The sequence below is a fragment of the Mesoplodon mirus genome, assembly GCF_964341445.2.
Source record: "Mesoplodon mirus genome assembly, chromosome: 2".
In the NCBI taxonomy this organism is placed as follows: domain Eukaryota; kingdom Metazoa; phylum Chordata; class Mammalia; order Artiodactyla; family Ziphiidae; genus Mesoplodon; species Mesoplodon mirus.
In genome coordinates, this window is record NC_138977.1 from 190,076,816 (window position 1) to 190,100,500 (window position 23,685).

At 38.1% G+C, this 23,685-nt stretch overlaps 1 protein-coding gene across 2 annotated transcripts in view; it reads right to left on the bottom strand.

The window, feature by feature from the left end:
- The window catches only part of PRKG1 (protein kinase cGMP-dependent 1), a 1,245,509-nt gene that overhangs the window by 434,233 nt on the left and 787,591 nt on the right, over positions 1–23,685 (bottom strand). The window lies entirely within an intron of this gene.

Here is a 23,685-nt window from a genome sequence, read left to right on the forward strand (position 1 = left end):
AGGTGAAAATTTAGTTTTCAGGTTTAGGGGTTAACTTTAGGGGTTAACTTAATAGAATAGAAATAATAATTACAATTAAATTGTAACCTGTGCCCAAAGTTACCATATGAAGTTATCAATATATTAGCTATGTTTGTTGAATTTTAATTTCTCTCACATACCACTGTCTTTAACAATGAATGATTAAGTATTGAAACTGAATACCACAGAAGAGATCACTATTCGATCTATTAAGCACATGACCAAAAGACAAGTTTTAGAAAGACTGATGTTATAGCAGAAGAGAACAAAATATTAAGATAAACTTAGGTTTTAAAAGAGTACACTAAAAATGTTGGTAATTGAATCTGTGTGATGGGTATTCAAGAAGCATGTTTTACTATGCTCTCTATTTGTATGTCTGCAAATTTTCATAATAGAAATATTTTAGGTTAGCACATGAACTAAAAAAGACAATTCATACATAGTACCCATGGAGTATGGGGTAGAGAAGGGCTATGCAGGGGTTTGAGAAAGACCAGTTAATGGGGCTGAGGTATAGTTTAGTGATCCAAAAACAAAAATGGACGAATGCAGTTCTCTCTTCTTCACAGTTCTCAGACTAAGCCCAGTGAATGCAATAGATCAAGATTTGGGTATAAGGGAGAGGAGAAAATGCTCAAGTAATCAGGCCATGTATGTGCCTTGCAGGAGGATGCTAGAAGTAATCCACAGAGGAACAGGTGAAAAAGATGATAAAAGGAATATTGCACTCTAAAGCAAACCTTTATCTTTGAACTTTACCTAATTTTTCCTTGCAAAATTGTTTGAAGCTAAAAAAGAAAACATGACTTCTCCCTTGGCCAGCTCTTTACTGGAGAACAAAGATTGTCAGTTAAGTAGAAAAAGAACAAAGCAGCAAGGACCTGTGTGTGCATGGCTCCATTCCAAATAGCCTTCAAAAATCAACCTTCAGCAGAAAACAATGCTCATCTCACATGTATTCTCCAGTCACATTCTAGTTCCTCTGTTGAAGCCAGGCTCCTTTCCAGAACACCTGTTTACTTGAGACGAACCATAGAACTGGATGATATAGCCACAAAGGACTGAGAAAATCAGGACAAGATTCATAAGAAGTAGACCCTTAAAAAATGATACGGGACTTCCCTGGTGACGCAGTGGTTAAGAATCTGCCTGCCAATGCAGGGGACATAGGTTCAATCCCTGGTGCAGGAAGATTCCACATCCCACGTAGAAACTTAGCCTGTGTACCACAACTACTGAGCCTGTGCTCTAGAGCCTGCGAGCCACAACTACTGAGCCCACATGCCACAACTACTGAAGCCTGTGCCCCTAGAGCCCATGCTCCGCAACACGAGAAGCCGCAACAATGAGAAGCCACCACAATGAGAAGCCCACGCACCACAGCGAAGAGTAGCCCCCACTCGCCGCAACAAGAGAAAGCCGCAACAAAGACCCAATGCAGCCAAAAGTAAATAAATTTATTTTAAACAAGTGATAGGAGTTGAACGAGGAGAGAGACACAAAGGGTAATCAAGTGGGGAAAGTACATAAACAAGAGCACAGCTGGAAGTGAGTTTGGGCTGCGGGAGTCCAGTCAGGGATAAAACAGACTGCAATGGTTGAGATTTCTATAAGGTTGCTACACAATTTGAGAGTAGGTTGATGCGGGGTCCTGGAAGCCAGGCACAGGAAGCAAGGATTAATTTGATGAACAACAGAAAGCTACTAGAGATCTTAAAAAGACAAAAGAAAGAACCACAATTTTAAAGGATATACCATGGGGATATTAAAAAAAAAAAATGCTTACTAGAAAAAAAAAGTATTTTCTATATTCATCATTTTTAATGGTTCCCAGGTGTTTCCAGTATACACTCCTCCTTCCAAAGGACCAATTAGGATATGCCAACAAATTTTATTTTAAAAATAGCAGCAATAAATAGTTGTATTATACATATTTTTAAAATGCACAAAGGCATGATTAAAAGCATAATGTCAAGGTGAAATAAAACATATATACATTTTAAGGCTTTGCCCCGCAGAAAAACATCACATCCTGGTAACAGTATATAAAAGCTTCTATTACAATCTCGTAAATCGAAAGATATCATAATGATAGCTGAGAAAGACTAATCTAGGAGGGACACACTGGATTCAGAAACACTGGAGTCAAGTAGAACACAGACCAACACTGGCGCCATCAAAATAACACTTTTTGTACAAACCATAGGGCACAGTAGTTAATATGATAAAAGCTCAGTGTGAGGAAGATTGTTCTAATAATACATTGTGTGCACAGATTCAGACAAGGAGTAAGGAGTGCCAGGCAGAGGCCACAGTAATTCAGGAGTGAAGTGAGGAGGGTCTTAGTGAATAAGGCAGCAATGGGAGTAACAGCAGAGGCTTGGCAGGGTGTGTGTGTGTGTGTGTGTACTAAGTTACCTGCAGCATTATTAGTCTGAGTTCACATTTCAAGGCCAGGCTCCGTCTCTTGTCTCTCCTGATAAACAACCTTTTTGTCTTACAGCTATAGCTTTTTCTGTGTCATTTACTGGCATTTTGCACATGTTACCAACACGGTCAATTATCTCTATGTCTATATTACATTACCTCAAATAAGTTTGTACTACATTCCCTCAGAGAAAAGTCCCTGTCTTGTTTCCTCTAACTTCCCCCAACTCAAGAAACTTGCTTTTTATTTGATAAACACTGGGTATCATTGTTAATTAATGTAATTTCTGTACATGAAGTTCACCTGCAGAAAATATATATGCCTAGTCAGACTCTAAAGTTACATTAAAATGTCTAAACTGAATTTATTAGATATCATAATTCATGTGTAGAAAAACGATCTCTGAAATTAAGTTCACAGAATTCAGTATTTTTGTTTTATCTTCTGATTTCAATAGCCCATGTAAATGGAATGTCTGAGTAAAACTGTGTTCCAGATATTTTGCATGATAATCAATATGGCTCAATGAAACTTCAAGTTTGTCCATGACCTTGGGCAAGGTGCCAACACCTTTTTTATATGCTGCCAATATGCATATTAGTCAAGTCAGCATTTTACAAGTGGGCAAGCATGACTAATAATCACCTTGTAATGTTGTCAGAAGTATGGTTATATTGGAATTGTGATTAACATCCTGCTTCTTAAACAGCCTGCTGGAGTATATGTCTGTTGCTTCCATAACTTAGAGAACATTCAAAAAATCCATTTACCTTTGATATTAAGTGGTATATTAATCTCTGTAGGGGATAAGCACTTCAAATAAAATTCCTGTGATTTTCACAATGATTACTGTTGTTGAACACATAAGTCTGAAGAATGTAAAGCAGAAAAAGGGTTGGGAAGGGATTTTCCTTTTTGTTCAAGTATGTATCTAAAATTCACTATTGGAAACATTTATCATTTTTCAGGTTAAGGCCAGATTGAACTCCGTGGAAAAGATACAAGTTACCATTGCTCTGGGATCTCTAAATGTATGAGTACATTAAGAATACCTTTAGGGCTTCACTGGTGGTGCAGTGGTTGAGAGTCCGCCTGCCGATGCAGGGGACACGGGTTTGTGCCCCGGTCCGGGAAGATCCCACATGCCGCGGAGCGGCTGGGCCCGTGAGCCATGGCCGCTGAGCCTGCGCATCCGGAGCCTGTGCTCCGCAACGGGAGAGGCCACAACAGTGAGAGGCCCACGTACCACAAAGAAAAAAAAAAGAATACCTTCACTGTAGGCAAAAGTTGACCTTCATTTAGGGGACACCAAGATTATAGAAGAATGAGCCATAAAATTGTGCTAGACTATGAAACCACAAATCTGGGTTTGGCTTAAATTCTCCTACTGGGGAATTCATCTGCTGCCCAATTTGAATTTTGGAAGAATACCGAGAAAGCATATGTAGGTATAGAGCACTTATAGACTCAAATAAGTATTCTGCCCATATTTATTTTACGCCAATCTAGTTGACACTGTTGCTATATATAAGGGACAGAAAACAAGGTGACGATTCTTGCCCTCAAGAAACCTGCGATCTAGTACAGAGGCCGACAAACTATCGTTCCTGCCAAATCTGACCTATGGTCAGTTGCTTTCCTCACTTAGGAAATTCCAAGGATTTTAGGATCTCTGTGCCAGAAAAGAGATGAAGACCAATACACACTTATTATTCTCCCTCCTCCTTCCCACCATGCACACACCTAGAAAAGGTCACTTGAGGACATAATCAGGAGGAGGGCCCTCACCAAGAACTTCACCACACTGGCACCCTGAGGCTGAACCTCAAGCCTCCAAAACGCTGAGAAATCAGTGTTTGTTGTTTAAGCCAACCGGTCTATGGTATTTGTTACAGGAATTTGAATAGAGACACCTGGGGTCCATGGAGCCCCAAGCAGTCTGTGGATGAAACACAAAGGATTTGTGAATGTGAGGTGGGACAACAACATCTTTATTTTTACTACCCTGTTACTGAAATTTAGCATTTCTTCTATAAGTATAGGCAACAAACCACAGTAAGTGGTTTGTCAGCAACAGAAACCATGTCTATTTTTATATCATCCTACATTTGCTGCAGATATCTTAAATATAATTTACATTCATCATTATTTTGAACTTATGGTAGTTACTAGAGCTCTAGACCTCATTTTTAATGTATTATTTTATCACAATTATTAAATGTTTTATCATTGTATCTCAACATACATGGTTCTTTGTAATCCTGTGTATTTTATTTTATGCTTTTATAAACATTCTTAGATGAGTCCATATGCTTCAGAGTGACAAATAGGTCCATGGCACCCTTAAGATTAAGAGCCCCTGGTCTAAGTATCCTGGAGAAAGGATTACCTCAGAGAAGGAGACAGGAAGAGTGGTAAGGGAAGAGGTAATACTTTAGCTGGTCTGCATCCATAGGGACATACAAATTACTAAATAAGTATGGTTTACTTATTAACAAACAGCCACTTCCCTAAGTTCCCTGACTATTCCCAGCCCTCTGCCCAGGACTCCCAAGGATTTCCTCAGCTCAGCAAATAAAGGGTTAACACTGAGCCCCACATATCAATATTCATATAATTTCTTTGCATGCCTCTCTTGTGCCTGGGATGGCACAAAGTAGAGCTCATCAAGTATTTTCTAAATTGCATTTTGTGTGTATGTCAAACATTCTGTCCAAATAAAATCTCTATTCTTGTACTTCATTGGAAAAATTACTCTAGACCTTCATAATCTCTTTTAGAAGAGAATGAGTTTTCAATTTGAGCTTTTCCAAGTGTCTTTCCCTAGCAGCAAAACACTGTTTGAGTTTTCTGACAAGGATTCCAGAGTGACCTATTCTTCCCCAAGTCAGCCCGTTTTCCAGGGAACATTCTCAGATAGTACGTAGGTCTCATCTCAAAGCTTCTGCTGATCTAAACTGTGTGTGAATGAGCTAGAAGCTTTGGAGGGCTTGATGTGGGTGGAAGAACAAGACAGGTGTCATTAGCTTGTTCTCCTACTTCACCTTCAACATTAAAAGAGCTCCAGCTCATACCGTAAGGTACTTTACTATATGCTCCAGGAATTCCAGAAACTCTATTTTTACACCTCACCTCACCCCTCATTTTCTTGAAGCTTGAATCATCTGTGATAACTCAGATACTTAGTGCTACAGAATCGGCTTACAAAAGACCTTTAGGGGGTCCATGAAGCCCACAATTGCTTCCCGACATTATTAAGGCATATGTTTGCCTAAAGCCAAATTCCAACTGCTGGAATGTTCTGAGACAAATGCTTCATAATTAGAAAAGGCCATTTGCTGTTTACAGTGCATCCGGAGAGCATCGATATCTCCACTGTGCAGACTGCGTCACTGTTAGTATGGGGGTTATATTTTAAACTTTCTTGCCTAGAAAAGTTCTCTCTTTAATGATATATATTCTATGAAGATGGTAGATTGTCAAGTTGGACATTGCAGGACTTTGCTGGTGAGCAGTGGTTAAGAATCTGCCTGCCAATGCAGGGGACACGGGTTCGATCCCTGGTCCGGGAAGATCCCACATGCCGCAGAGCAACTAAGCTCGTGTACCACAACTACTGAGCCCACACACCTAGAGCCCATGCTCCACAACAAGAGAAGCCACCACAATAAGAAGGCCGCGCACCGCAACGAAGAATAGCCCCCACTCGCCGCAACTAGAGAAAGCCCGTGTGAAGCAACGGAGACCCAATGCAGCCAAAAATTAAAAAAATAAAGATAAAATAAAGTTGGACATTGCAGATAAGAATAATCATGATTATAAGCTTAACAATAGAAAAATCACTTATCAGTATTGTCATGATGTGCATGTATTGGAAAGGAGTTGGTACAGTGGGCTGCCCTTTAAGGAAGCCAAAAGGAGTGATAGTTGTTTCTCTAAATTCTGCTCAACTTCATACCTTGAACAATGTAACTGGTAAGACCAAGTGCTAGCTTTCTGAAGATATTAAAACATTAACTAACATGATGATTTTAAAATTTAAATTCACTTTCAAATGTTAAAAATACTGAAAGGGCCAAATAGGTGGTAATTTATTTTTGTACAGATACACAAATAACAATGAGCATTATTTTGGTACCATTATTCAACATTTACTATACAACATGATAAGAACTTTGTCTGTTTTATCTATTTATCCTATATTAATCCTATGAGATATTCTTGTCCCCTTGCTATAAATATGGAAACTGAGTCTCAGAGAAGCTAAGTTACTGCCCACATCACACATACAATAATTCTAAGATTCAGTTTCATTCTGACTCCAAAGCCTGGTTCTTTTTACTCTTGCATGCTTCTGAAACTGGGCTAAGGATATCTGCTTTCCTCATCCTCTTTTTCTGACCCACTTCACCACCCTACTTATCATCACTGAATATCACAGGAGCAAAAGGAATAGGAATTTGACTTTCATAACAGAGGTGGTGAAGATTTCTTGAAATTAAAACAGAAGCTTGGGCTGCAAGTTTTACCTAAAGTTTAAAAGCAATGGGAGGCTTCAAAAGTATTTTGTACCTGAGGCAGGTTCCTCGTGACCATCTTCTACCCCACCTCTCCCTCTCCTGGCTCTCAGAACCATGGCATGCCTAGCACACCCCTCTCCCTAACCTCCAGAGTTACCAGGAGCTACCTTCTGTCTTTAGTGGCCTTCAGTGAAAAAGCTCAAGAAGCATTGTGCTTCATTCTACAGGCTCCAGTTTTAATGCAGGGGGAGTCCCAGTGGTGTCAAAAAGTCATCTTTAAAAGTTAAAGTCATGTGAACCATCCTGAGGCCAGCTGACAGCAGCCACCAAGGGCAGCAGAAACAAATATATGTGAGAGCCAAGTGTACCAGAGCAAACTCCACTCATGCAGAACTCTAACCACATCTCCCTTCTTGTTTGCCAAAGCCCATAAACACCAAAACCTAAGTGCTAATTAGTAACAGGGACTGGGGATGCAAAACCTGGCCGTGGAAGCAGGGACTTCCCAGGTGTTACAGTCTTTCTCCTGGCACTCCTTGTTAAGACAATAAAGTGTACTGTTGTAAACACCTATTAAACCAAAGTTCAATTATTTAGAAACCTGTAGACACCTAGTTCTATGTAAATCTGGTAGTGGGGGCTGGTGGTTGGAGGGAGGGGTATAAAAATGAATAGAGAGAGAGATAAAGAAGCAAAGCAATCAACCTCAGGTCATCTGAAACAACCCTGACATGAAGCAAAATATCAAGTATATCAGGAAAAAGAGCAGGAAGAAAGGGGGAATGAGCCTCCAGGAAATAAGTGGCTTTCTCTCTAACTCAGATACAAATTAGGGACCAAGAGTGAAAGAAGGAGCCAAAAGACCCCCAGATAATAATAGTTGTGAAGACCAAAGTGCTCTGAGTTGTCTAGTGAAGAACAGAAAAGAGTACATAATCACTTTGAGCTACTGACAGAGAAACAGTTAAGAAAGTGATAAACTACTCCAATCAGTCCTACAAGATTGATCTTCCTAAAGTACTGTTCTAATCCTGTTACTCTACCCACAAAATATTCAGTGGCTCTCTGCTGCCAATAAATAAAGCAAAACCTCTCCATCCTTGCATTTAATCCATATTCAGTTTAAAGTACCTTTCAAAATTCATCTCACAATCCTCTACACACACCTTTTATTTTATCAAATGATTCTACTGTCAGGTTTCTAAATCCACACTTCTGTTCTCTGCCTTCAGGTCTTTGCTCCAATTATTTTCTTCTACTCATGACAATCCTAGTAGCCCTTCAAGACCCAATTTAAAGGCCACTCTCTCCATGAAGACTTTCCAGTTCACCCCAGCTAGAATTTCTCTATTTTTTTTCCCTACAACCTTCTGATTTTGCCTCCTTTGTGGTTTTTTATCACTCTGACTTGCTTCGTAGTTATTCATGTACCTAAATCATATCAGTACCATACATGGTCCACTATGAATACTGTGATACCTCATAGGATTCAACAAATGTTTTAGGGTAAATAAGTGACTAGTTTACAAGGGGAAAACAATCTGCGAAAAAGAAGAAGAAACTGAGGATATTCACTCTGGATAAGAGAAAGCGAAAACTCAGTAACTGTCCTAAAAGATTTGATGGCTTTATTAGACTTTAAGTCAATTCAATGAAGCTGTTTATAGTAGCATTAAGGGCTAGCCTGAAATCAAAAGTTGGGAGACATTTATTACAAACATTCTTCAGACATTTGAGAACTTACCATGTGCCCAGAACTATATTAGGCACTGGTGATACAAAGATAAATAAGATACATACCTTGTTCTCAAGTACCTCCTTGCTGCTGAAAGCTAACTTTCCTTACTTTTTCTATTTATATATTCACTTCTTTATTATTCCACCTTATGCTAATAGTCTTAATTATTTCACCTCAAGCAAAATTTGAATCAATCCACTCCATAATGTTTCTGGTGGATTAAGAGGTAATTCCTTCCTACTTGTCAAGGACAGAACTAAGCCAGTAATTAGAACTGACAGGATTGGTGATTAAGACTCCATGTAAAGACAAAAGAAATGCAGCAATGGCTAAATCTTGTCCTAAGAAACTTCCCATCACAGGAAATGCTCCAGTAGACCACCTAATAAAATAGTGGAGAAAGACTTCCTATATCAGATGGAAAATTGAATTGGATCACCTCAAAGGAGTAACTGAACCACAAGATTTTACACTAGGTAAGAGATCAATGCAGAGAGAAGTGAGCCATAGATCTACATAAATGAATAATGATAGTTATTTTGAGGTAACATACACCTGTAAGGGGCATTGTACACAGGATGATGGTTTTGTTACAAGCCTATGCGAGAGAGTCAAATGTCTAGAAAAAAGGTGATATCATTTGTTGACGTTAATGAAGGAAATGGCGTCTCAGTCAATGCTTTATGCACAAATTGAAAGGCTCAGGAATACAAAAGACATAAAGGCATGAGACATCATGCTACAGCATGAAAGCCAGTAATCTGGCCTGTGTATCTTCCCTGTAACCACACAGGAGCTGTGTGGCCTTGGGCAAGTAATTTAAGCTTTCATCAGTCTATTTTAGGAAACGGAGATAATAATGTATGCCTCATGAAATTCTTCTCAGATACGAATGAAATTACTCATGGTAAATATTCAGTATGATACCTGGCATCTCAAATCTTCTTCACTCAAGGATGTCTTTAATGATGTTTCCATCTTATAAACACATAGAAAACAAACACTAACCTGTGGGCTAATGGCAATGAATTCTGAGTTTAAAAAAAAACCCAACCAAACAAACAAACAACCCAAAAGTTTACAGCAGTCATGAAGTTGGTTCACTACCTCAGAATAATAAAACAGAACATTACTTGGTGAATTGCATACAGGTTTAGGAAGGCTTAAAGGTTAAGAGGAAAATTAAGATAAAGACTCAGTGTCTTAATATGATAACAAACATAAGAAGCTGGCTTACAGCAGCATAGAGCTCTTTGAGGACAAAAAGTGGGTCTTGTTCATCTTTTTATCCCCAGTGCAGTGTGTCTCCAGTTACTGGCATGTAGAAAACAACCAATAATGTTTGTTAAATGAATAACTCACACATACACCTGCCTGGCACATTTAGGTATTCCTTAATTCTATTATAAACAGTACTCATAATTTAGTTGAAATCAAATCTTTGAAAAATTCTAGAATATTCTTCAACAGATGGTTTGTGATCCTTTAGAAAGGAAACAGAGGCTGGGTGGCCAGTCCACCTTAATGATACTCATTTTCAATGAGTTCTTCAGTACATAGAGGCTCTCTACACATCAGTGAGGCTCCAAACATGGCACATTTTGGACCTCCATCATAAGCTTCAATCTCTGGCAAGTTACTGAGGTGCTTTAGCTAGCAGCCCTATTATGGTGACAATTTCCTGCAGTTTGGCATATTTTGAACAGTGTGCCTATTTCAAAAAATATCAGCACGTGGTTGGTAAATGTCATAGCACATCTGTTCATAACAGATTTTAAGTCTCGAACAGATTTTAAGTCTCGAATCTCATTAAGGAAATGGGTATTACATCTGTAAGTCCTCTTGTCAGTTGGATGAGCAGCATCCCAAAACACTGCCCAAAGATGCTGAAAACATATGCTTACCTATTTGCTGAAATTCAAGTAGACATCTTTACAAAGTCATACTAATAACTTTTCCTTGCAAGTTGAATTACTTGACTTCAGCTTGGAAATGTTATTAAAATTGTCTCCCAAAGGAGGGGTTTCCTTTTTCCTAATCAGTTCTTATATCATACTGTTTCTCTTTCTGCAAACACCGTGTCTATATGCCAGAAGCCATATATTTGATGTATGCTTAATTAATCTCATTTCTCAAGGGGAAAAAAAAGAAGCATTAAGATTAGATGTCCATTAACCTCCTGTTGTATCTTCCCTGAAGAGCTCCCTGTTGATGTGCTTTACAAGTTTCCATTTTCGTTGCATACCTCTACATCACCTTAGTTCATTGCTACCTTAAGGCTAGACTCAGCCATCGTAATTTATGATCCCTTTCAAGTCCTCATATAAATATGAAAACCAATGCTGCTGTCTCGGTCCCATTAAATATATGACCCAGCTAGTTAAGAGAAACAGCTGCAATACGACTTCACGTTTATTTTCTAGGCACTAGTAGGCTTTGAAATAGAAATGTCCATTTTTGGCCCATCTTTTCTGCAGTAAGTTATATGTAATCTCTACATTTGGCAGAATTCTGGGGAAAAAAATCCTAAGGAAAGGGAGTACTCTAACCACCTCCTCCACTGGCAGATGAAGTAGAGGACATCAAGAAAGTCAAGTGAACTCAGCTGTTTTACATTTTCAAAACTGTCTACTTTTGACATATAAAGAGAATGCCATTTTCCTTCTTGTGATTTTACTTGTCTGGAAGATGCAGTGTTGCAATGACAACTGATCATTCAACAACAATTAGAAAAATGAGCTTTAATTGAACTGAATGCAGAGGTTGGTCATGCTATGATGCAATATAGAAACTGATAGTTCTTATTTTTACAGATGAAAAAAGCAGTATCTTCTATATTTTACAGAGTCACTGGTTTCTTCTGGAGAAAAAAAAATCTGAACTTCTAGAAAAGAGGATTCTCTGCTTAAACATTAAATATATCCACTTTTCTTGCACCAAACATCATTTTCACACAACAGCACCAACTGTGAAGGCATAAAGGTGACAGAGTGCAAACTAGCCACCTAATGATTTGCCTTTGGTCAGAATAGCTGTGATAACTCCTTTGGCAAATAATGGCAGACCAAGCACAGCCTGTCATTTGCTCACACCACTGAAGGATGTATATTTGCTAAGAGGAGGTGAAGACAGATGTGAATATATGTAGCAGGGTTACTTCTAAACTCAGCCTGTGTGGGCGTGTTTCTGTGCCTGCCCTGGCAGCATCTCTTCCCTGGAGAACCACCATGCTGAGGAATTCAGTCCCAGGGCCCCATCCCTACCCATTCTTCATCCTCCCTTCCCCCTTTCTGAGTATGTGATCAATCAAGTTACATTTTTGCTTAAGTCAGACCGAGTCTGGTCTCTGGAGCCCCAGAAGGAGTCCTGCATGCCTTACAAATTGCTAATTCTGGCATAACCACTGCATAATATAGAAAAGAGGTTAAGCTCTGGAATCTTTAAGCCACTTGAATAGGATTTTGTAGTTTTTGAATAGGATTTTATAGTTTTATATAATTCTAATTTTTTGAAATGATACTTAGATAAAACAAGTTATAATAATTCTATTATATCAATAGGAAGAATAAAACAAAAAAGATACAGAGAGATTAAGTGATTTTATAAAAATATATCCAGGGGCTTCCCTGGTGGCGCAGGGGTGGAGAGTCCGCCTGCCGATGCAGGGGACACGGGTTCGTGCCCCAGTCCGGGAAGATCCCACATGCCGTGGAGTGGCTGGGCCCGTGAGCCATGGCCACTGAGCCTGTGCATCCGGAGCCTGTGCTCCACAACAGGAGAGGCCACAAGAGTGAGAGGCCCGCGTACCAAAAAAAAAAAAATAATTATATATATATATATATATATATATATATCTCCAGCCAGACGCCGATAGCTACAGAGTACATTTCCCAAAACTCCTTCAAAGGCATTCTCAACTCACATATCACAATTTTAACCATAATGACCAAAAACATTCAGATCAATATGGTACTCATTTAAGATTTACATTTTCCAAATTGTAAATTTGGACTGCATGACCTTTATAGAAACTAGATTTTTTTTTCCCAAGGATACATTGCCTAATAATAACTGACACATTTCTAGAAATCTTAAGCAGTCTAGTTGTCTTGATCTAATTCTCAAGAGTTTTTGAGTGGTGAAAGATCTCAAGACACAGCTGAATCATTACAAAGCACTGATACATAAAGAAAAAAGGAAAACACTGAAGTCATAAGTGAAGCTTGAATGTGGTAAGTTATCTGTTCCACAAAGAAGTGTTTAGGAAATACTAACTGCCATGCACTGTAGGTATGATAGGAAACGTGTGTATTGTTTGCTATCTTCTAGGAGCTTGCAATGGTTCAATGGAGGAGAGAACAATTAAGCAAGCAATATCAATATGGAGTGGTAAGTGCTAGGCTCACCTGGCAGGTTCACAAGGTCTGTAGGGAGCATCTATCAGGAGCATCTAATCAAGTCCTAGGTGTGAGGAAAGATTTCCCCGAGGAAGTGCTTACAGTGAGACCAGGAGGATAACAGTTTGTCGAAATAAAGAAAGGGAGGACTGGTCAAATTCCTGACGTTAATGAAGTTAGCAAAACTTTACAACTTAAAAAATTTTTTTTAATCTTATTTCTCTTTTCCTTTCATTTGGCTCCATCCACAAAACAGACACTCCTTATTTAGCTCAAAGCCATAAACTCCTGAAAAACATACAAGGCATCTCTACCCCTCACCACTCAGATCAGAGACAACAAACCCAACCCCTTAGATTGCTGTGCTGCCATATTTTATAGAACCCAGGCATGACTTCAGCAGATCTTGGCCAAAATTAATGAAACATCAACAAACTTTCCACCTTCTCTGACTTCACTGATATCATTCACTCCATTCTCAAACTCCAGATTTCTAAAAATTACCCCATACATCCTGACAATATCCTCAGTTACAGAGTTTTGGGGATTTCAAATCTATATTCTTCAGTATAACTAATACCACCTGCTTTAACTATGTAGTAAATCATGAGAAATGGAGACAGTACAGCTTAAGCTCCTTAACCCAGATGCTACAATGGTGTAACCACAGATACATTACGCCGTTAAGATAAATCAGTTACCATCTTAGGCTAACTATTGGTCTATTTATTTATATTGGGTGCTTGAGATGTCTCCCAGTCACTAAAATAAGTAGCCGGTGTGTGCCTTCTTAACCATACGATGTCCTCATCAACTTGGCTTTATGCATTTAAACATGGCATGAGTATATTATGTCTGTTCAAATACAAACATGTATCGGACATTGAGCATGGTTGACAGTGGCCTTGGCTGGAGTACAACTCAATCTAAAATGTGGAGTTGGGAGATTATCAACATAACTAGCCTCAATCTTTACTGTTCCTTGTATCTTGTTTCTGCCTAGTATTGCCAAATAAATCTACTAACAAATTTGATATCTTCATTGTAAATCAATAGTACAATAGATAGACATTGATCTGTTATAAGCTGCATTTAACTAGGCAGCCAGAAATATGTTTTAGGATGTAAATTTTATCCTTTTGATTTTGTCTTTGCTGGCTCTTTCAGCATCCCTGGTTAATGTTTTTATGCAATTGTTTTCCAATCAGGAAACAGTAATAAAGAGGAAAAAAAACATATCAGGGTAGAAGTGGAGAGATGCATATGCAAAGGATAAGCTGAGAACTGAAGACTGGAGTTTATACTCAATACCACTGTTTTTTCCCCTCTCATTTCATGCACTGGTTTACCACTCACCTATCATCATAGTCCTTTTTTTTTTAGGGCATTAATGAAAAATACCAAGAAGAAATAAAGGAGCTATTTCTGATGAGGACTTGACATGATTCCAAATGTTCTTTATATAAAAATAATCAAATTACAATTTTATGGCTTAAAAAGAAAGAATGAATAACAACCCCAGTGAGCAACCTTGATTCTAAAAAATGAGAAGAACGTTTATTTTAATTAGCCATGGTCTTCACACTAATTACTCTCCTGTTACAAGTGAGCCTTTTTCCATCAGTAACATACTTGTCCTTTCAATAATAAAGAGGAAAATGAGAGACAAAAACAAATAAAAGAATGTATTTTTTTATAGTTTTTTTTAAATTTTATTTATTTTTGGCTGCATCGTGTCTTTGCTGCTGCGTGCAGGCTTAGTCTAGTTGCTGCACATGGGCTTCTCATTGCAGTGGCCTCTCTTGTGGCAGAGCACAGGCTCTAGGCACGCAGGCTTCAGTAGTTGTGGCGAGCAGGCTTAGTTGCCCCGCGGCACCTGGAATCTTCCCGGTCCAGGGATCAAACCCGTGTGCCCTGCACTGGCAGGTGGATTCCTAACCATTGCACCACCAGGGAAGTCCCAAAAAGGTAATTTTTTTATTCCAAAAGCTGTGACCATTTTTAAAGCTAAATTAATGGCAGCCTAATTGATGCTAATGAAACTATACAGTCAGATCGAGACTTAGGAAATTGTTCCTTATTTCATCAGGGAAGGAAGTTCAATACTGTAATTGTATTTCCAGATAAACACCAGAATTAAGCATGTGTTATAAGAGTAGCTTACTTGAAGTAGATAAGGCAGACATCCCCTTCCCCATAAACAATTACAAGCTCTGGGGTACAGTCACAGTTCAATCAGGCTGCTCCAATAATCAGCAAAGCGACAATCATTTCAGGATTTATGCCACATGTAAAATAGACTGGTACTGATTGTAAAGAAACATTCCAATTTCTCTAGAAATGTCCCATAATAAAACCATTCATTCTTCCTGACAGGTATAAAGTTGTTCCGCTTTTGTTTTACTTTTTTTAACTTTGGAAAAGACGACCAACCTATGCTTGCAGTTTAAAAACACGTGTGCGCACAGCAGCTGATGCTGAATATACGATGGGAGCGCCACACACTGAGGCTTCACCGAAGTACCACAGGGGAAACGGCATTCCGGGGTAATTTCCAAGAAAGCTATTCATCTCCACATCAGACACAATGGCGGTACCAGGCAGGGAGAGAAAGAAGAGTTGAAGGACACCATCCTGCACGCAAAGCATGCGTTTCATCTTTATTAAGCCTCAACTAAGAGACGCTGCGCGGCAGCCAAGGCAATGATTGCTGTGGAGACAGCAAAGTCAGAAGCCTGTCAAAGGTCAGCCCCAACCAGCGTGGAGGAAAAACACAGCAGACAACCGAGCAAAAGCAAGCCTTTCACAAGCAGAGTGCTAAAAGTAGCAATTACGTATAATGAAATGTCAAAAGGGATGGAGAAAGAGTTAACCAAGATGACAAGGGGGCAAACGCCAGAGCCAACCCTTTCCAAAGAATTAGCCACTTTGACAAAGATTAGGTCAGCCGCCTCATCTGTTTGCAAGAAGCTATGCTCCTATCTTCTAGGACTGTGGCTTGTTTTCGATGAGACTAAAGCTCACATCACAGACTTCTCTACACATTCATAAACTGCCTCGTTTGCAAAACAAAGGAACCATACCTTTAAAGGAAGGCTCAACAGCAAAGGATAATCCACAGCATCACTCAAATCGGGCATCATTTCAGAAGAACTAAGGCAGGGGTTCTCAAACTTGAGAGGCACTGAATCACCTAGAGGGCTTTTTAAATACAGATTGCTGGGCTCCACCCCCAACACGTACTGGTTTGGCCCCAAGAATTTACATATGTAATAATTCCCAGGTGGCGCTAATAGATGCTGCTGGTCCAGGCACCACAACTTAAGAACCATTAGTCTAAGAAAAAGTAATGAGTACATATACTTTCATGCCTAGACTTGTGACTGGAAGAACAAACAGAGTAACATACTTAAACATTTTAAATCTTTTTGACATATCCAAAACCTTCAGGGAAAATCAGGGGGCAATTTAATTGGGGTAGAATATTAATTTTGTTTTTCTTCTCAAATAGATTATTTTCTATTAGTAAGGGTCTTAGATCAGTGCTTCGTAAACTTAAATGTATATAAGAATCCACTGGTGGCCTTGTTAAAAATGTTGATTCTGATTGCGTAGGCCTGGAGTGAGGCCTCAGATTTAACCTAACAAGTGCCCAGGTGACACTGCTGCTGCTGGTCCAAGGGCCCCACTTAGAGCAGCAAAGTCTATGATACAATAAGAAGCAATGTAGCCTGGGGGTCAAGACTGAGGACTCAGGAGTGGAGCTGCCTGAATACAAGGGCAAGCTCTGTCAGTTACTAGCTGTGGGACATGGGCAAGTTACTTAACCTCTTTATGGCTCAGCTTCATCTGTAAAATTAGATTAAAAAGAGTACCTACCTCATACACTGTTGTGAGAATTAAACAAGTCAGTATGTGTAAAGCACAGTGCTTGGCATGGGATAAGTATTCCACAATCATTACCAGGGTATTCAGAGAAAGGGAGTTGATTTGCTTTTAAGCGACCCACTTCTATATTTGTTTTTTATATTCTCTTTACAGCTGTTTCAAGTTAAGCAGTTCTTGTTGAGGATGGGAGGCCAGGGTCTCATAAGATTAAATATTTGATTTGACAGAATTCTTCATCTAACTGCTGGTTGCTATTGCATAGTTTACACTTCTTAAGGCTATATATAAAATGAGCCTGTCCCTGAAGATTTCAATGAGCTTTTGTCATTTGTTTTTTCATCCAAGGTAGTACTGAACTAAGTCGTGCGTGTGTGCGCACAGGTGCATGGAGGGGGGCTCTGATGATAAGAAAATATATACAAGTACTTTGCCTAATGTTGCAGACATAACTGGTGGCGAAATATTCACATATAACTACTTTCTTATTTTGTGTATGGAATAGAATTACAGGGACTTCCAACTCCTCCCACTACTCAAGTTCTCTTAGAAGCAATAGTTCTTATAGACAGGCAGAAACATACTTTCTCCTACTTTGCTTGTCCCTCCAGTGGATAGAAGTAGCGTTAATTCCAGCTGTGATTACTTAAGAGTCCCTATACCAGCCTTTGTTTTCTAATGGGGAATATAAAGTTCTGGTGAACTAGAAGGTACTGGCTGAATATTTATGAAGTGAGAAAAGCAATAATTTCCCATTAACAATATAAAGAGATTTTCTGAGGCCCAAACCACTGCTGTTATGATGGAACATTTTGCAATGCCTGTCTGCTTCCAAATGTCAGCATAGTAAGACTGTTTTTGCGAGGCTGTCAATATTTTATTGAAAGGGTAATCTGGGATAATTGTAGAGGCCTGAAACTGCACCTGCTATAATTTCATTCTTAGTTTTGGGGAAACAGCCCTTTTAAAATGACAACATAACAGAATAGCTTTGTAACCAACGGCTTTTTCACATCTACACCATTCATATTTGAGATCATGAGTATAAACACACATGCAGACACACTGAGATTTGATGACTGGAATGACTGAGATGTCTTTTTTTTTTTTTTAATTCTTTATAAAGCAGAGAGGGCATTTGGCCCTGAAAAGAAAGAGGAAATTATATCAGACAGGGGAGAATTTTGAATTTTAGTGACAGTAGTTCTCTTCATAGAACACAGTAATTATTATGTATTTTTAATGCCACTCTATCCAACAAGGCATTCCTTATTTCCAGTGTCTTTAAGGTAAATAAAATGCCTTGCTACAATTCCAGAATCTTAAAATAAATTCTGCAGTTCTAGAGAGATAAGCATTCCTTTCAAAGGCTGTACGTTTGCACTTACTCTACTGCAAAGTTTTATAGCATGGTACTGCTCTCACATAAATAAGGTGGGGAAGTAGGCTATCCATTTGGTTTACAAATGAAATGCAACACCTTCTGCAAATAACTAACCAAAGATACGCTTAATGATGTCCCCAGATTTATTAGAAGAAAATTCCCTATCCATTAATTAATATATCATACAATCTTTAGCCAAGCACAATGTCTATTATCAGAGTGATTTAGGTAAGTAAAAATCAGTCTACCAAACCAGGTCAATAATGGATTAATTTGGAAAACTTGTGACATACCTCAAGACAATCAAAAGACCAGAAATAATTAAAAGCTGCTAACAATTTTATAAGTTACTTGGTATCTTAAGACTATTGGCTATATAATATTTGCATGAATGCGTGCATGAAAATATGTATTTTCATACTTTAAATGTATGTATTAAGAAAGATACACTCCTACCATAAGAGTCATTTCAAATATGGGTATTAAACATACCTTTTTCTTCTCTCTCCAAAACTAGACATAAGCAGATTGCTTTTATAAAATTTATAAAGGTAATAATATATTTTACATATTTTATTCAACAGGAACTGACAAAGTCTTCTCTCAGCTGTAGCAATGGGAAATAGAAGAAGCATCTGGGAAATCCAAGGAGTGGGCATGCAGCACCAAGTTTTTAAAGTAAATAAATTAAAAATGTGTGCACAGAATTGATTTCACAAGTAACTTTTCAGAAATAAAGGATTACATTGAAACATAACTATCGTATATTTAAAATATATTAGAACAAGCTTATTAGCATCAAAACTTTATTACAAATGGATGAAATCAAATATATTCAGCAAAATAAATTTCAGAGTAATGAGTATACACTGTGAAGTACCTAATACACATTACTGAAAAGATTCTTCAACCATGACATACCATTCCAGCTCTTACAGCTTTATTTTCCTCTTCTGTAGAATGGGAATAATAAAATCTGCTATACTTCCCTCAATTATATGAGCAAATGGATGCAAAAGCATTTGGAAAATTATTACCTACAATATAAGCGCAAGATAACTAAAATGCTCGTTAACAATTCACTAAGAGCTTACAGTGCATGTGCTTTGCATTTTGCACAGGGCTCCCTTATAGATTTTTCTTGTCACCTTTAGAACACCTCCAAAGGTAGGCCACACATGTAATACCTAATCCTATTTTGTTGATGAGGAACTAAAGACAAAAGAATATGTGATTTACTCAGAGTCAGCCTGAACTGGCTAAGGGTCCAAGGAAAAAGGCTTCAGAGGAAACCAAACCTGATGACACCTTGTTCTTGGACTTCTAACCTCCAGAACTGTGAGAAAATAAATCTCTGTTGTTTAAAAAAAAAAAAAAAAAAAGTCACAGGGCTGAACTCTGCATTTCTACTGGGAGCATTCTCAAAGGAAGTGCCCCATGAGAAATGGAGGATAACAGTATGATACCCAAAAGAATGCGCTGGGTGTGTTTCTTTGTTTCTTTGTTTGCTTTCGATTATGCTTTGTGAGCATGTGTGTGAAAAAGAGAAATTCAAATACAGTGTTGTAGAAATGAAAAAAAAAAATTAATTTTCCTTTTACCAAGCAGAAAGCTAAAATAGTCTGAGCAACACAAAGTAAGGCACTGGAACATCTGGATTCTACAGCCTTAGAAGCATCCAGATACAATACCAAGAACAGGAACGCAGCCTCTGCTAGCGATCAGTTCATAGTGATGAACTCTATCCTCATACGGTTTTGCAGGCAGCCAGTCTTGAACAGGAGGTCAGAACATTACAAAGTCGCTGTTGCAGCACACACAGAAACATACCAGAGGCCCCTAAAAAGATCTAATGTGGGCTTTCATGCCTGGTGTTAATTCCTATATCCTCAGTTTGGCAATCCCTGGAGCATTCTAAGTCAGAGTTTTTAAGCCTTTACCATGGACAGGCTACCATGACAGGGGATACCTAGAGAGCAAAACACAGACCTAGCTGTAAAGATACAGTGTACTGTAGGAAAAGGCATGCATAATCAGACAAAATAGAACAGTCATTGGAAACAACCAAGATATCCTTCGATAGGTGAATGTATAAATAATCTGTTGTACCTCCAGACAATGGAGTATTATTCAGTGCTAAAAAGAAATGGGCTATCAAACCAGGAAAAGAAGTGGAGGAGACTTAAGTGCATATTACTAAGTAAAAGAAGCCAATCTGAAAAAGGCTACATACTATATGATATTCTGGAAAAGGCAAACTATGGACACAGTGAAAGGATCAGAAATTGCCAGGGGCTGGGGGTAGGGAGGGATGAATAGAGCACAGAGGATTTTTAGGGCAGTGAAACTACTCTGCATGAAACTGTAATGGTGGATACATGTCATTATACCTTTGTCACAACCCGTAGAATGTTCACCATGAAGAATGAGCCCTAATGGTAAACTATGGACTCTGGGTGATAATGATGTGTCAATGTGGGTTCATCATTGTAACAAATGTGCCACTCTGGTGTATGACTTTGATAGTGGAGGAAGCTGTACATGTGTAGGGGCAGGAAGTACACGGGAAATCTCTGTACCTTCTGCATAATTTTGATGTTAACCTAAAACTGCTTTAAAAAAAAAAGCAATATATAAAAAATCAAAAACAGGTCAGTCTAATGACAGAACACAATGCTATGTGAACACACAAGATGGGCATCCTGTTTTGTGGATATGAAGGATGATTTCTGGGAAGGAAGGTGAAGAGTATTTCTTGTACTTTCTGGGTATGTTACTTTTTATAACCAGTCTGAATGTCAAGTGCTTCCTCTTTAAAATGGGCATAATAATGCATACCATGCCCATTATTGTGAGGATGAAAGATTATACATGTAACTCACCTAATAGTGCCTGGCAAGCAGTAGCCCCAAAAAAGGTCCTCATCACTATCTTGTACAGTGCAAATTAGACTATTATTTTATCAGTCTAGAACAAAGTTGTACAAATTATAAATCAATTAACTTAAAATTAAACTAAGATATTCTAATTGCCCTTTTGGGCATATTGAATGAGCTAATTAAAAAATTCATTGAATTATGATTCTAATGCTTGTTTTTAAAACAGTTAAAGTCCTTCTGCTAAACTGTCAAGTGGAGTGCCTCCCTAAAATGGCAGATGGCCTCTGTAGCACAGGGTTTTCAAACAACTAAGACCATGTCTACTCTCACCCCAACCTATGGACCACTAAAAGTTGTTTATTAAGTAATCATTAATTTGCTTTCCTATTTAAGATAAAAGGCATATTAATTTATCCTGGGTTTTTTGAAGTAGTGAAAATAGTCTTCAGGCATCCATTACTACCTCAATATCTTTCTGATTCTAGAAACTACCCTTGCATTTGTAACTATCTCTTAAATTATCTGCAACAGACAACTTAGCCAAGAAGGCATATGTTCTGAATTGTTTCTAATTCTAGACAGTCACAATAACAAAGTATCATTACAAGATAAATACACTGTGGTTCTTCCTCACAAATATAATAGACAGCTATAACATTTTACATATATTTTTTTTTTTTTTTTTTTTTTTTTTTTTTGCGGTATGCGGGCCTCTCACTGTTGTGGCCTCTCCCGTTGCGGAGCACAGGCTCCGGACGCGCAGGCCCAGCGGCCATGGCTCACGGGCCCAGCCGCTCCGTGGCATATGGGATCCTCCCGGACCGGGGCACGAACCCATATCCCCGGCATCGGCAGGCGGACTCTCAACCACTGTGCCACCAGGGAGGTCCCATATGTTCTTTTATTTATAGGAATATCTTAGAAAATAATATGTATCATTTGTTTGAGTGTTAACTGAAATTCAGTCTCCAGGTAAATAAAGGTTTTACCTAAAATCACCTTGCTTTTTACTCACAACCCACTGAAATAGATACTCATTACATAGATACTCACTACTTCCTTTTTGTTTCCCTGTGGAAACCAGCTGAGAAAAGTAGAATAACTTGCATAAGGTCCCACAATAAGGGTGTAGCTGGGGTTTGAACTAAAACAAAGAAAGGAGTAAAAAAAAGGAGAGAATTTTTTGAGCAAATAATAAAGAATATAGAGGGTAGCAATGAGAAAGGAAAGAAAGCAAGGAATGGAAATGAATTAAGTACAGAAGTGCACCTCCTCAGCAACATGAAAGGAGAAGGTCCTCCTTTTATCCACAAAATCATCTCAGTTTTGCATCAGTCTTACAATTCAAAATGCCCATGTAATAACACCTTTCAGTGTGGGAAAAGTTATCATTTGGTAAGCACCCAATTAAACTTCAACTCAAGGGACCTAAATGAAGGTGAGCCAGCATCTTCTTTTGACTTCCACTACTCCCAAGAAAGAAATCAAGCAATCTTTGAAGACTTGTAAATTCTTTTAGACCATTATGGTATTTGTACACTAAAACAACAAGTTACTACAGGATAGCTTGGTCACTATGAGGACAGATTTTTCATGAATGTTACTATCTGAAATTGTACTACCATAAATCCTAGGACATGATAACCTCCCTCGGAAGCAGCTCTATGAAAAGCAATTTTTCTTGATAAAAAAGTAATAGAGTTCCAAACAGTCATTTAACTAAAAAAAGGGAAAAAAAAGTCTTCTGAAAGAGATTTTAAATTTATATAAAGCAATATATCATACTAGAATATCTATATTTGGGGGTAAAATGTATAAAGAATAAAATAACTATTTTAAAACATTAACAAAATAGGATATTAAATAAATTTAGTACCTAGTCACTAATAATATCATTCTCAAAATCAACTAACCAAACATCAATGTTTTAAAAGGGTTTATCTCAGATTTGTATATTCCCATCTGCACATTCATTTTATGAGCTTCTTAGGTACATCATGAAATATGCATGCCATCACTGTCTTGTATATTATTTTAAACTGACCTTTTCTTCATGAAAACATTTTTTAGAAAATTGTTGAGACACAATTTTACAGCACAAAGATAGTTTTTGTGCCAACTGCAATTTCTTTTAAATAAATAACTGCTTAAAATATAAATGAAAAACATTTTAAAATTCAAGAATTGGCAATTATCACTGATTTATTTGAAAGTCTTTCATATGATAAACATCTATCCACTTTCAAAAACACTAAATAAATATGAATGTGTGAAGAGTAAAAAAAAAAAAAAAATTCCACTACACTTCTGAAACTTTGGTTTGGATTCAGTGAGACTTTTAAATTAAATCTGAATTTTCTGCCTTTGAATTTAAATCATCAGGAAAAGATAAGGTTAGACTACAAATTCAATTGCTTCCAGAAGCTTATA